Source organism: Lepidochelys olivacea (genome assembly GCF_965140295.1).
Source record: "Lepidochelys olivacea isolate rLepOli2 genome assembly, chromosome: 4".
NCBI classification, from domain to species: domain Eukaryota; kingdom Metazoa; phylum Chordata; order Testudines; family Cheloniidae; genus Lepidochelys; species Lepidochelys olivacea.
This window is the reverse complement of record NC_140414.1, coordinates 104,994,731-105,010,564: the sequence shown is the minus strand read 5'-3', so window position 1 is coordinate 105,010,564 and position 15,834 is coordinate 104,994,731. Positions and strand designations below refer to the sequence as shown.

The 15,834-nt window shown below is 46.0% G+C and overlaps 1 protein-coding gene across 3 annotated transcripts in view; it reads left to right on the top strand.

The window, feature by feature from the left end:
• The window catches only part of FAM114A1 (family with sequence similarity 114 member A1), a 75,664-nt gene that overhangs the window by 12,241 nt on the left and 47,589 nt on the right, over window positions 1-15,834 (top strand). The window lies entirely within an intron of this gene.

The window sequence follows — 15,834 nt, the reverse complement described above, 5'->3', positions numbered from 1 at the left end:
AAATGTACTATCTTTCTTTGAATTAATGTTTGATAAAATGAATAAAATATAAGCTATGTAAAGTAATAGGCATTACACATAGAGAATTTTCTATGTAATAGTAAACTCATGGCACAAGCAGGGACTTTGTGTATGTTATGATTTAGATTATAACTAATAGGCATCTCAAGGAATTTAAGAAATGCATGCAGTGAGTTTAGTCATGTTAGATTAAAACAAAAATGTATATGCTTTGAACAGAGAGGAAACACAATATTCCTATGTTTATACTTTATACACACATAATAGCATTGCTGTTACAAATAACACATGAGCAAAGTCTTTCATATAAGTACTGTTGACCTATGATTGTAATCCTCTAATACCGTGATTCTCAAACTTTTGTACTGGTGACCCCTTTCACATAGCAAGCCTCTGAGTGCAACCTCCCTTATAAATTAAAAACACTTTTTTATACATTTAACACCATTATAAATGCTGGAGGCAAAGCGCGGTTTGGAATGGAGGCTGATAGCTCGCAACCCGCTACATAATAATCTCACAACCCCCTGAGGGCTCCCAACCCCCAGTTTGAGAACCCCTGCCCTAATAGGTAGTTTCTTGCATGGGGAAACAAATATGTAATAATCTTCAATCTAATAGAGAAAGGTATAAAATGATACCATTGCTGGAAGTTGCAGCTAGACAAATTCAGACATTTTTGACAGTAAGAGTAATTAAGCATTGGAACAATTTTTCAAGAGTCATTGTGGATTCTCCATCACTGACTGTTTCTAAGTAAAGATTGGATGTTTTTCTAAAAGATCTGCTCTAGGAATTATTTTGGGGAAGTTCTGTGTTAAACAGGAGGTCAGATTAGATGTTCCCAATGATCCCTTCTGTCTTGGAATCTATGAATCTCTTAATATAACCAAGGAATATGCAAGAGACCTGTGGGTACTGAAATACAAAACATGCTTTCAAGCAAGTAAGATGTGCCATGCAATAGTCTTATTTCAGTTACCCAATTTGCTTACTATTATTATATCAGTATTGTCACACAGTGTTCAGAAAGTTTCTGTATTTGATGACATAATGGCTAGCATGCATCTGTATCACTGTCTTTTTACTAAATGAAATACAGTAACTCCTCACTTAACATCCTCACAGTTAACGTTGTTTCGCTATTAGGTTGCTGACCTATTAGAGAACATACTCCTTTAAAGTCCTGCTATGTTCCCTTACAACGTTGTTTGGCTCCCCTTGCTCCGCTCACACAGTGCTCCTGCCGGGGAGCAGGGTTGCGGTGGGGGGGCTTGACCTGCTCCGCCTGCCCAGAATTCCAGCTGGGGAGTGGGCAAGCCCCCACACTGCTCCCTGGCAGGAGCCCTGGGCAAGTGGGTGGAATGGGACAAGCCCCCACACCCACTCCCCGGCAGGAGCCCTGGGCGGGCGGAACAGGGCAAGCTTCCACGCCCCGATCCCGCTATGTCCCTGCCTCAACCAAGCTTCACAATCCTCATTGGTGAGTACAGTATTAAATTGTTTGTTTAAAATTATTTATAAGTTATACTGTATAGGTATATAATGTCTTTTGTCTGGCGAAAAAAATTTCCCTGGAACCTAACCCCTCCTATTTACATTAATTCTTATGGGGAAATTGGATTAGCTTAACATCCTTTCACTTAAAGTTGCATTCTTCAAGAACATAACTAACACGTTAAGAGAGGAGTTACTGTATTTACTCCACTATGTGATCAGGTTATTGTCTAATGCAGAGGTGGGCAAACTACAGCCCACGGGCCACATCTGGCCAGCGGGACTGTCCTGCCTGGTCCCTGAGCTCCCAGCCCTCTTCCCTCCCCCGCTGTCCCCTGCAGCCACACCACTGCGCGGGTTGCGCTCTGGCCTACTGCTCCTGTCGGGCACGCAGCAGCATGGCTGGCTCCAGCATGGTAAGGGAGCAGGGGAGTTGGATAAGGGGCAGGGGATCCCGAGGGGCAGTCAGGGGACAGGGAGCAGGGGGTGTGGATAGGGGTCGTGGCAGTCAGGGGACAGGGAGCAGGGAGGGGGTTGGATGGGGGTGAGGTCCCAGGGGGCAGTTAGGGGCGGGGGTCCTGTGAGGGGGCAGTCGGGGTTAAGGAGCAGGGGGAGTTGGATGGGTCGGAGGTACTGAGGGGGGCGGGAAGTGGGAGGGGGTGGATGGGGGCAGAGGCCAGGCTGTTTGGGGAGGCATAGTCTTCCCTACCCGGCCCTCCATACAGTTGCGCATCCCCGATGTGGCCCTTGGACCAAAAAGTTCACTCACCCCGGTCTAATGTTTCTTTTACACTGGATATAAATCTTATCACTACTGCATCTCAGTTCAATTCCCTTGTGTGTATGCATTATGATACAGTCTTTAATTACAAGATCACATACTATTTTTGCACAGGACCCCTGCCTCATTCAGTGCACAGGATGGACCTACTCTAGGGATGAATCAGGGTTGTTAGTGAAGGAGGCTGCTGTCTGTAGGACCCCTCCTTCCTTTGTTTCTGAAGTTGAATGTGTGTAGTGAATGAGGCAGGGGATTGCAAGAAGAGAAAGGATAGTCTCATGCTTAAGGCAATTGAATGCTGCCCTGGAGAATCGGATTCTAATCCTACTTCTTCTGCCCCAGAGTTCCTGTGTAATGTTAAACCTAACAATTCACGTGTGGTCACTAATTGTATTTCCTAATTTTCTGGGTGCTTGATTTGAGACCCTGGGGCCTGATTTGCAAAAGTGCTGAGCACTCACCACTGCAGCTGAAGAACTGGAAACTGTGCTTTGAATATATAAAGTGCAATACAATGCTCCATATTCTGAATAATCAAGTGTTAGGCATCTCAGATTGGATACCCGAAACTAGTAGATACTTTTGACTTTAATCTCTCTGTGCAACAGTTCTCCATCTATAAAGTGGGGTTAATGCCACACCCTAATCTTACAGGATATTGTGAAAATAAATTAATTAATAATATTAATAAAGCACTCAGTTACTATAGTGAAGAGAACTAAAGAAAAGCCCATTAGGAAATTAATATGTCTTCAGAGCAGTGTATGAATAGTGTATAGTAACTAAGACATGGGGCCACACTTTGAAGAATGAGGAGAAAACAAAATATTGAATAACTGATCATTAAGAGAGCACCATCCATCCCATGCACTGAATGAAGCAGGGATCCCATGGAAAAAATAGCATGTAATAAAGACAGTATCATCATCCAATTTCCTAGGGTGCTGAAATAAGGTTACACAGGCAACCTGTATTCTGGTATTTCCTAATGTAAGTGTGCTTGACTTTGCAACTTTAATAATGTTCTTTTAACATAGGTTTTGTGTCTGTGTGTGATAAATATATCTAATTAAAAATGTCTCCCTCTTTGTATATGAAAGGCAGCTGGGACTGAATGACCTCTAGCCTTTCTTATTGTGTACTGCTGTCTCTGAATTGTATGCTGAAATTATCTAAGTAGGGCCAAATCCAATCCTTTGTTATATATTGGAAATAACTGAGGTTGCAGGCATGTAACTGAGAGCAGAATTTAACTTGCAAAACAGAATTCTGGCCTCAGTTGCACATGTACATTTCTCATTAAGGTAATTAAGAGAGACACCTTTATCTGATGGTAAAATGTGGCCCTTCAGGACTAAAAAAGAGACATGATGTATGGTATGAAGAGACATTAAAAAGAATGGCATTGTTTAGAGAGAAGATGGGTATGCGGGATATGGTAAAGTATATAAAATAATTAATGGTATAGAGAATATCATACTGTTAGGTTATTAGATTAGGTGGTTAGTCTATATGTCCCTTGCAGTCCCTTCTAATCCTATGATTTTATACTTACCCATATAGTTACATTTTCTCATAGTAGAAGAACAAGGGGACAGTCAATAAAATTGAAAGTAAGCACATTTAAAACTAGTAAAAGGAAATATTTTTTAAACACATAATTGACCTGTCTAACTCACTGCCACAAGATATCATTGGGTCCAAGAGCTTCGTACTGAAGGGTTTAGAAAAGGATTAGACATTTTTATGGATGAATACTCACAGTTACCTTAGATAAAATTGAAACATTGTTATATGAGATATAAGCCCCCATGCTTCCAGGCATAAGCCAGACTCTGCCTACTTGGGGTTAGAAAGAAATTCCCCCTACAGACAGGCTATTTCTTAATTGTCCATTATAGGAATTTTTGTTCCCAACTCTAAAGTATTTATTGTTGTCCACTGTCAGACAGGGTATTTATTGGACTAGATGGACCACAGGTCTGAGCAGTATTATAATTCCTGTATAGAGAGGAAATGGAGCAAAGCTTTTTCTACTGTCGGTAAGGAATCCTTGCAATGTAGCTTCCTTTTATTGAATATTTATTATTCTCCTTAAAAATATTCTATTGAGTAGCTGAGTAATTCATCCCATACTTCCTCTTTCATCTGTTCTAATATAACAGAAAACAGACATCACATGATTCAATCCACTTGAATGTTGCTCATTCCCTTAATGTAGCAAGTACTACAAACAAAGCCACTTTTCTCATACTAAAACTAGCAGCAACACCTTAGATTTGGACTTTATTTCTTAGTAATCTCATTTCTGTAACAGGCTTGCTTGTTCCCAGTCAAGCATGACAAATGTTTACTGTCCTATGCTTTTTGTTATAAATTGTTCTTTGCAAAAGTAGCTGAAATGGTTGCACAGTTGTGATTGACCAGTTAAAATTTTAAAGAGCTAACAGCTCTCTTCAAGGCTGACTGAAATGGATGTTCATCCCTGGCGGTTTCATTATCCTTCAAGCCCTGATTTAGCGCTTCCAAACGGATTAGCATTTTTACAGTATGGCAGTAATTTGCTTAGCGTTGGTGGTGGTGGTGTCTAGCAGCAGTTTCAGTGTGGATTCAATCTTCTTTCTCTACTTAATTATTTCTACATATTGTGACGGGGCAAGGCCAGATGGCTATAGAAAAGTAGTGGGAGATAGATATATTAGCTCCAGGCTAAACAAGTCCCTGGTACCAGGTTAAGTGAAATGGAAGCTGCTCCAGGTCAATTAAGACACCTGGGGCCAATTAAGAACTTTCCAGAAGGCAGGGAGAATGCTAGGTTGATTGGGACACCTGAAGCCAATCAGGGGCTGGCTGAAACTGGTTAAAAGCCTCCCAGTCAGTCAGGTGGGTGTGCATGTCAGGAGCTGTGGGAGGAAGTTGCGCTGTTGGAGAGACTGAGTAGTACACACCATATCAGGTACAAGGAAGGAGGCCCTGAGGTAAGGGTGAAGTGGAGCTTGAGGAAGTGAGGGCTGCTGTGGGGGAAGTAGCCCAGGGAATTGTACATGTCATGTTTCTAAAAGGTCAGCTACCATAGCTGATACTATTAGGGTCCCTGGGCTGGAGCCCGGAGTAGAAGGTGGGCCCGGGCTTTCCCCCCACCAGCTTTGCCCCCTGATTAATCACTGAGACTGGGAGACAACAGAGACTGTGCAAGGAAGGATAACTTCTCCTCACCTCCCTTGCTGGCTTATGAGGAAAATGGCTCAGTAGATTGTGACCCTTGTTTCTAGAGAGAGAAGAGTTATGTGGAGGGTCACAGTGAGCCTCTGAGGCTAGCAAAATTCTCCAGGAAACGCGGGACCCACGGAGGCAAGGACAGAATTTTGTCACAACTGGTGTCAGGAGTGGGACTTCATTCACAGCATGGCAGAAGAAAGAGGTTTAAAAAAAAAAGTGCACTGGGGTTTTGGATTTTTTTTTTTTGGTTTTTGTTTGTTTGCTTTGTACCACAATGGAGGAAGTGGTAAGAGCTCTGGTACAAGCCACATGAGCCCAGCAGGAGGCCACCCGGGTTCAGGCAATGGCACAACAGGAGACTATGCAGCTACAGCAGGAAACCAATCAATTATTGATGAGCCAGGCGACCCAAGATCATGCCCTCTTGAGAGAGAGGTGATGGACAAGCTGAAGATCCTCATCACCCAGGCCCAGGGGTCCGGTGGGACACGAACCCTGAGGGCCACTGGTTGTCTGCCAAAGATGACATCAGGAGATGACGTAGAGGCATATCTCCTCTCATTCGAAAGGACTGCTCAGCGTGAGGCATGGCCCCAGGAGCAGTGGGCCAGCATTCTCACCCCTTTTTTGTGTGGAGAGGCCCAGAAGGCCTACTTTGACTTGCCTGCCACGGATGCCACTGACTATACCCGTCTGAAGGCAGAGATCCCAGCACGATCAGGGGTAACGGCAGCGGTAAGGGCCCAGAGGTTCCATGAGCGGAAATACCAGGAGAACAAACCCCCGAGGTCCCAGCTATTCGACCTCATACACAAGTGGTTACAGCTCGAGGTGTGCAGGCCGGAGGAGATTTTGGAGTCACTGGTCATCGACCATTACATGCGGGGACTGCCACCAGATCTCCGCAAATGGGTAGGCCAGAACGATCCGTCCACGTACGACGAGATGATCACACTGGTAGAAAGACGGCTGACAGCCAGGGAACTGACCTGACTACCCAAGGAAGGTCCCTTTCGAAGCAAGCACCCGACCCCGACCCTGGAAGGTTGGGCAGCCAAACCCCTGGGGAGTCCTAGGTGGAAGAAGGGGGGGGGGCGAAAACCAGCGGGGACCCCAGAAGGAAGGGATTGGCCTGAGTGTGGGGAACCCCAGGACTAAACCCCCTAGCCCTCAGGATAGGGGAGTGATTAAAAGCAATTATAGATAGCACCACAGTGTCCCAGCACCGAGGAGCCTATGCATTGTAACTTGGGGGATTGGGAGGTCCCATGCTCCCTTATCCACCTCACGGGGATCGCATTAGCCCCACATAATTACACCAGGCCAGTGAGGATAAATGTAGCAGAGACTACAGTGCTTGTGGGCTCTGGGAGTGCTATCACCCTCATATCAGGTAAGCTGGTAAAAAAAATAATCAGCTGCTACAAGCCAAACGCGTAGCAGTGACATGTGTGCATGGGGCCGTGAGCCATTACCCCACCATCCCAGTGGAGATAGAGGTTCAGGGAAACCCCACTGAGGTGACCGTGGGCATAGTTCCTAAACTTCCATATCCTGTAGTCATTGGGAGGGACTATCCAGGGTTTGAAAATTTACTCCCCCCGGAGAGGCTGGAGGGAGGTGGGGACCCTGAGGACAGCAACTCATCACCGTGGGAATGTCAACCCCCAGTGTTCACTGAGATTTCTCAGGATCTGTTCTCAGCCCCCTGAAAGACCCAGAAGACAAAAAAAAGAGAGGAAGGCTGCGAAGGCCTTGGGAACCCGGATCCTGACCCAGGGGCAGATCTCCCTAGTAGGCAGATGGACGTGAGCAGCCAACAAAGAGAAACTTCCACCACAGAAAGTGAGCCAGAAGCTGCCCCCAGCCATGATGGCGGCGAGCCATTGGAAGAAGCAGAAGCCGGCCCCTGGGAGCTTGGGCAGGTTAGTCCAGGGAGAGAGACTTTTGGGTGGGACCAGGTGGAGGACCCCCGATATGATAATGCCAGGAAAGAGTGGCCGAGATCGATGGGATACCCGTGGATGGGAAGGTCCGGGGTCCCGGACCTTACTTTATAGTGAAGAAAGATCTCCTGTACCGCGTAGTGCAAATGCAAGAGCAAGAGATACAATAACTTCTGGTGCCACGAAAACATCAAAAAGCCATATTGAGTCTCGCCCACAGTCACCTGTTTGGAGGACAGCTAGGGGTAGAGAAAACCCAGGCACGGATCCTGCGGAGGTTCTTCTGGCCAGGAGTACATGAAGATGTCCGGCGATACTGCACCTCTTGTCCAGAGTGTCAGTTACATAGCCCTGGCCCACACTTGCAGGCTCCTTTGATACCTCTTCCAATAATAGAGGTTCCTTTCGAACGGATAGACATGGATCTGGTAGGGTCCCTAGAAAAGACAGCTCGGGGCCACCAACATGTGCTTGTTGTACTGGACTATGCAACCCGGTACCCGGAAGCTGTTCCCCTGAGCAACACAGCTTCCAAGACAATAGCTAAGGAGCTAGTACAGATCTTTGCCTGGGTTGGGCTACCCAAGGAGATACTGACTGATCAAGGGACACCTTTCATGTCCAAGTTGAACAAAGATCTTTCATCATTGCTCTATGTACAAGCCCTACAGACCTCTGTATACCACCTGCAAACAGATGGCCTTGTGGAAAGGTTCAATAGGACCCTCAAGGCCATGATCAGGAAAGTGGTGAGCTGGGATGGGAAAGATTGGGATACCCTATTGCCTTACCTCATGCTCACCATCCGGGAGGTTCCGCAAGCGTCCACGGGTTTCTCTTCATTTGAACTACTATATGAGCGCCACCCTCGGGGCATATTGGATATAGCCCAAGAAGCCTGGGAAGAAGAGCCAAATCCCAGAAGGAACATAGTTGAGCATGTACTGCAGATGAGAGATCGGATAGCCCGAGTTACGCCCATTGTACGGGAGCACTTGGAGAGAGCTCAGGAGACCCAACAAACCCATTATAACCACCAAGCGAAGCTTCAACGGTTCCAACCAGGGGATCGGGTGATGGTACTGGTGCCCACAGCAGAAAGTAAACTGTTGGCCCAGTGGCAGGGACCCTACGAAATAATCGAAGCCGTGGGAGAGGTGAGCTATAAGGTGCGGCAGCCAGGCCGCCGGAAATCGGAGCAAATTTACCACATCAATCTTCTTAAACCTTGGCACGATCGAGAGGCATGCTTAGTCATGCAGAAGACCCTTCCCCAGGAGGATAACTTACACAAGCAAATGAGGATATCATCCGACTTGACGCCGATCCAAAAGATCGAGGCAGCTGACATGATTAATCGCAACAGAGATGTGTTCCCTACAAAACCAGGGCGGACGACTGAGACCTATCACCATATCCGCACGATCCCCGGAGCCAAGGTAACACTGAGACCCTACCGAATCCCAGCAGCCAAAAGAGAAGAAATCAAGACTGAAGTAAAGAAAATGTTAGAATTAGGGGTTATTGAAGAATCTTACAGTCAGTGGTCCAGTCCAATTGTTCTAGTGCCTAAACCTGATGGTACCAAGAGATTCTGTAATGACTTTCACCGACTGAATGAAATATCCCAGTTTGATGCATTGACGAACTGGTTGACCGACTGGGTAGTGCCCGATTCTTGACTACACTGGATCTGACACTTCGCCACTAGGGCAAGTCCCCTAACAGACCTGGTGCAGGCCCGAGGTCCAGACATGGTAAAGTGGACCAACGCAGCAGAGGGGGCATTTACAGACCTTCGGATGGCCCTCTGTAATGACCCCGTACTCATAGCCCCGGACTTTGACAGGGAATTTATTTTACAAACAGACCCTTCCAAGGTGGGGTTGGGAGCAGTTCTGTTGCAAATGGTGGGAGAAGAGGAACACCCGATCCTCTACCTAAGCAGAAAGCTTCTCCCAAGAGAACAGAAATACGCAATAGTCGAGAGAGAATGCCTTGCTGTCCCATGGGCTATGGAGACACTGCGTTATTACCTCTTAGGCCGGCGATTTACTCTTGTGACGGACCATGCACCCCTCCAGTGGATGCAGCGGAATAAGGAAAAGAATCCAAGGGTCACCAGGTGGTTCTCATCCCTCCAACCATTCCAGTTCTGCATACGGCACAGGGCTGGATGCCACCATGGCAACGCTGATGGTCTGTCACGAGCATACTGCCTGGCGTCCCAAGTTGCCCAACTTTATGGTGTTGAGCATAGGGGGGGATATGTGATGGGGTAAGGCCAGATGGCTATAAAAAAGTAGTGGGAGATAGATATATTAGCTCCAGGCTAAACAAATCCCTGGTACCAGGTTAAGTGAAACGGAAGCTGCTCCAGGTCAATTAAGACACCTGGGGCCAATTAAGAACTTTCCTGAAGGCAGGGAGAATGCTAGATTGATTGGGACACCTGAAGCCAATCGGGGCTGGCTGAAACTAGTTAAAAGCCTCCCAGTTAGTCAGGTGGGTGTGCATATCAGGAGCTGTGGGAGGAAGTTGCGCTGTTGGAGAGGCTGAGTAGTACACACCATATCAGGCACAAGGAAGGAGGCCCTGAGGTAAGGGTGAAGTGGAGCTTGAGGAAGTGAGGGCTGCTGTGGGGGAAGTAGCCCAGGGAATTGTACATGTCATGTTTCTAAAAGGTCAGCTACCATAGCTGATTCTATTGGGGTCCATGGCCTGGAGCCCGGAGTAGAGGGTGGGCCTGGGCTCCCCCGCCCCACCTTGCCCCCGATTAATCACTGAGATTGGGAGACAACAGAGACTGTGCAAGGAAGGATAACTTCTCCTCACCTCCCTTGCTGGCTTATGATGAAAATGGCTCAGTAGACTGTGACCCTTGTCTCTAGAGAAAGAAGGTTTACGTGGAGGGTCACAGTGAGCCTCTGAGGCTAGCGAAATCCTCCAGGAAACGCGGGACCCACGGAGGCTAGGACAGAGCTTTGTCACAATATACAAACAATATATATATATATATTTTTTTTAAGAAAATGTCCATCTCCAAAGTAAGCTTGACATTTAACTGGTCTTGTTGGGCTTCCCCTCTTCTCAGCACCCCCACTAGCATTGTTGTCGGTGAAGGAACACTGTGACACAGTGCTAAACAAAAAGCTTTCGTAATGCCTTTTGATTGGTAACACATACAACCTGAATCATGGTCAGTATTTGACACTAGATGTCATACTAATTAAATGTTTGAGGCTATGGGAGAAAGAATGAAGTAGGTTGCCATTTAATGAGGTAAGAAGATTTTTGTTTAAAAGCGTGCTGGGTATTGAGAGTAGCTCTGTTGAAGTCACTGGAGTTGAACTGGTGTAAATGAGAAGAGAATCAGTCCCACTATGGTGTGAACAGCATAACTGCATTGTGTCACAAAAAGAACCATTTTCTTTGCCCTTTTCCCCTCCCTCTCTAAAATGGTCATGTTTTTAATGAATCCACAATAGTGTACCCAGATGTTTTATTGCTTTATATTAGTGCATTACATAAGTTACATATTTGCTTCACTTATGATGTTGGACTGGTTGCATATCCTACCAAAGCCTATTCCCTAATTTATGGCATATGTGCACAACACACCACATAAGTTGTAAAAATCAGATGCCCACGTTTAAACTTACATATCCGTTAATATGCCATAATACAGTGAAAAAATATTTGGGTTTCTATTCTGCCACTGTTTAATTTGAATTATCAATTAATTGATATTAGAGAGCTGCATAAGGTGTCTCTTTACACATTGCTCATATTCAGTATTCTGCTATCTTGATTATTTTGTGCATATCTGTATTCCTCTTCCAGTTCTTTATCCTGCAGTTCTTTATCCCCTTATCTTCCAGTTCTTTATCCAGTACACTGAAATATCAACCACCATAAACCTTTTCTTTGTGCTTCCTGATGTCTTTCTGTCATTTGGTATGACAAAATGAAATGTAGCTTGCTGATGTCACGGTATGCATGAGTGGTTTGTAGGTATGTGTAGTAATCAGTGTTACATAGCTTAAATTTCGTTATGTGTGGAACAGAAGTGGAAATGCCTGAGAAGATGTGAAACTGAGATGCTGTGAAAAGCTGTTCCTTTCCCTAAATACATTATTCCCTTTGTGCAGAAAAAGAAATAACATCAACTGCGAAGGCTGGATGTTATGCTCATACCTTGTGTGGTCATAAAAAAGACAACTTAATCTCTTCAGAAAATATCTCTTTCATTACGTACATTAGAGCTGATTGGGTATGAGATGTTTAAGACTGAAATAACATGGATGTTAAAAACTGCTTTGGAAATAACACACAGATGATTAAGCTGCTGTAAAAAGAACACATTTTTTACAGTTCTTACATTATAAAGACATTTAATAAAGTTCATGCTTTGCAACCTGGTAGTGCTGAACAGATTTCAGGGGCCTGCAGCCATCTTCCCTTTCTTTGTTGCTACATGGAGCATGAAATATTTTTTTCTTATAACATGGAGTCGTGACATGGAAAAGGTTGAGAATCACTGATACAGTTTACAGCCCTTCATGTCAGTTAAGAACATAAGAACGGCCTTACTGAGTCAGACCAATGGTCCATTTAGCCCAATATCCTGTCTGTTAGGGGGCTTATTCCTTCACCCACTTACTTCCCTGGTCTTTCTCGCATGAACAGAGAGCAACAATACCCGAAGTCCAAAGGTGCAAACAATTCGATGTTTATTGGGGTGAACTTCCAGCAAGCATGATTCCAGTTTCCTTCCTTAGTGTCCCCCTTCCCAGCTTTGACACCACAGAGCCTTACACCTGTGTCCCTGTTCCCATTCCTGCCCTTAGCCAAACTTGATTCCAATTTCCCCACCCCCATTCCCTGTTCCCATTTCCCCCCACACACTCCCACTCACTTCCTGATTGACTGCAGACTATATAGTAAAACTTGAGTTCTGCTTAGCTATACCTTAACCAATCATTTTCCTGAAATTTAACTAACCAATCCTAACATATTGTAACATGATTATGTAACCAATTATATCCCACCACCTTAATTAGTTTACACCCAGCAAAATTAATTATACAGCAGACAGAAACAATCACAGAACCAGACAGAGATTATACAGACAAACAATAGCAAAGTGGGAACTATAATGACAAAACAATACAGAAGTGAGGATTTCACATCCCAGCTATTGATAAGTGAGTTCTTGCCAGACAGGATGCTATCAAACTAAGTTTCCTTTTACATTTTCTAGGCACTTCCCTTTCTCTGGAGGTGATAGGCACTATCAGGACAGAATTGTATTCCTAACAGCCCAATAGCACCTTATTTCAATGTGACTAGTTTTGAATGTGAGGAGGTGACCGGTTGCTTCCCAGCTTATGGCTGCCTCTGGTGCTTAGCCAAAGGCCTTAGCCTAAGCACAGGGCCTCAGACTGTCACAGTAAGAGAAGGCCCTTACACCGGCAGACAGTGATTCTGATTCTTTCTTTTATATCTCTATAACTAGCCAAGTGATAACAATACATCTAAATTCTTAGAGTATAGGCCTTTACAGAGAGGCCTGAATATCTGAAAGCTTATGCTCTAATAAATTGGTTAGTCTCTAAGGTGCCACAAGTCCTCCTTTTCTTTTTGCGAATACAGACTAACACGGCTGCTACTCTGAAACCTATCTTAACACTGTCTTCCAACAGTGGCCAATACCAGGTGCTTCAGAGGGAATGAACAGAACAAATAATCATCAAGTGATCTATCCCCTGTCACCCATTCTGAACTTCTGGCAAACAGAGGCTAGCAGCACTTCAGAGCATGGTTTTGCATCCCTGCCCATCCTGGCTAAAAGCCAGTGATGGACCTATCCTCCATGAACTTGTCTAGTTCTTTTTTGAACCCTGTTATAGGCTTGGCCTTCATAACATCCTCTAGCAAAGAGTTCCACAGGTTAACTGTGCATTTTATAAAGAAATACTTCCTTTTGTTTGTTTTAAATCTGCTGTCTATTAATTTCATTTGGTGACCTGTAGTTCTTGTGTTATGAGAAGGAGGAAACAACACTTCCTTATTTACTTTCTCCACACCATTCATGATTTTATAGAGCTCTTTCATGTCCCCTCTTAGGCCCCATCTACACTGGCAAGTTTCTGCGCAGTAAAGCAGCTTTCTGCACTGTAACTCCTGAGGTGTACACACTGCCAAGCTGCTTAGTGCGCAGTTTCTGTGCAGTTGTAGCTCTGTAAAAAAACGACCCCCACGAGAGGCGTAGAGCTTTCTGCGCCGGGGCTACAGCGCTGCGATGCCAGTGTAGACACAGTGGTGATTACAGCGCTGCGATTGGCCTCCGGGAGGTGTCCCACAATGCTTGTTCTCGCCTCTCTGGTCATCGGTTTGAACTCTACTGCCCTGCCCTCAGGTGACCAACCGTCATCCCCACCTCATACACTCCTTTGCAAATTTGAAAGTCCCCTTCCTGTTTGCTCGGTGATGCGTACAGTGGTCTCAGCGCACCTTTCCAGGTGGCCATGCCTGCTCCACGCAGTAGGTGATCCCCCTCTTGAAGCAATGCCGAGCTGCTAGACCTCATCAGCATTTGGGGAAAGGAAGCTGTGCAGTCCCAGCTGCGCTCCAGCGATAGGAATTATGATACCTAAGGACAGATTTCACAATGCATGATAAAAAGGGACCAAGACCGGGACACCTTGTAGTGTAGGGTAAAAGTGAAGGAGCTGCGGAACGCCTACCACAAGGCGCAGGAGGCAGACCACTGCTCCGGTGCTGCGCCCACGAGCTGCTGGTTCTATGAAGAGCTGGACACAATACTCGGTGGCGAACCCACCTCCACTGCGAAGGCCCCTGTGGATACTTCTTTGGCTCATGTGCCAGTCGAGAGTGGACCAAGCCAGGAAGAGGAAATCTTGGATGAAGATGGGGAGGGGGACCCAGAGGCAGAGGATAGCTCGGAGACCAGAGATGCATGCAGACAGGAGCTCTTTTCTACCCTGGAGGAACCTAGCCAGTCATAGCAATCGGATCTTGCTGAAGCACATACAGGAGAGGAGGCCCTTGGTAAGTGGATCTGATTTTGGGAATTGCTGAAGTGATTTGTTGGGAGCAGGAGGGTTGCAGAAATCAGGCTTGTCTCCTACCGCATGCCTAATCTGAGTGGTGGAACAGGCTGTTGATAGACTCCCTCACTTCACGGGAATCTCCCTCACCGATCTCCAGGATACTCATGGAGATACTGGGCAATCTGCTGCCGCAGGTTCCTCGGCAGAGGTGCTTTGTTTCTTGCCCCATTAACGGTAACTCACAATTTTGGGGGGTCTTGTGGCTCACGTGTGTTTGCCTGGGGTCAGCCAGTTAGTGACAGGTATGTGAGGACTGTCTGTATTTTAAAGCACTGAATCAGTGTTGTCTGTGTTGCAAACAATACAGCTTCTGTAAAATGTTGCATTTAAACTTCACAGAGATGACCTTGGGAGGCCGGCCTCCCTTATTGGCAGGAGAGTGGCTGTGCAAAATTAGAAAGCGGCCACAAAGAACTAAGGTGAACTTTCTCTGTGAGGTTATGATGCACTCCGCCGCTGAGAAACAGGAATTGAAGGAGTGGCGGGACAGCGAGAAGAGGGACTGAAAGGAGAATGCGGCACACCAGAAAGAAGCCATCGAGTGGCTCTTAAATGTTATAGAGCGCCAAGTGGACACGCACCAGGCGATTCTAGTATACTAATAAAAAGTCACAAAACTCTTTCCCATGCCCCTCCCGCACACCGTCAACACACTGTAATCAACCTCCTGGCTCCACTCTCTACCCGCAGCGTTCCACTCCTCCCTCCTCACAGTCCAGCAGTGTGGGCTCCCACTATCCACTGCACTCAGCACCCATTCCTCTGGGTTTGGCCCTGCTGAAGTACAGCACCCACTGCATTGTACTCCAAGGAGAAAGTTGGGTATGATCCCTGGACATACACAAATCTGTAGCCATCTTGGGACCCCTCCTCCTCTTGATACCTTCCCTTCCCCCATCCCCCTCCCTGCTGATGAATTTTTTCGTTTGACTCTCTCCTCGGGTTGTTGTCTTTTAATAAAGAATTGTTTGTTTGAAAGCAATCTTTATTCTATTAAGTGAAAGCAAAAAGAGCACTGCAAAGCAACATACAATTATATTAAGGCCCCCTCTTGCAGCATGTGCACCAATCACCTCCTAGCATTACAAGCACTGCAGTCCCAAGCATAGTAACAAATATTAGGGGTTTTCAGCCTCAAATTGTTGCCTCAAGGCATCCCTGATCCTTATGTTCCCACACTGTACCCTTCTGATAGCCCTGGTCTCTGGCTGTTCAAACACAGCCTCCAGGTGCT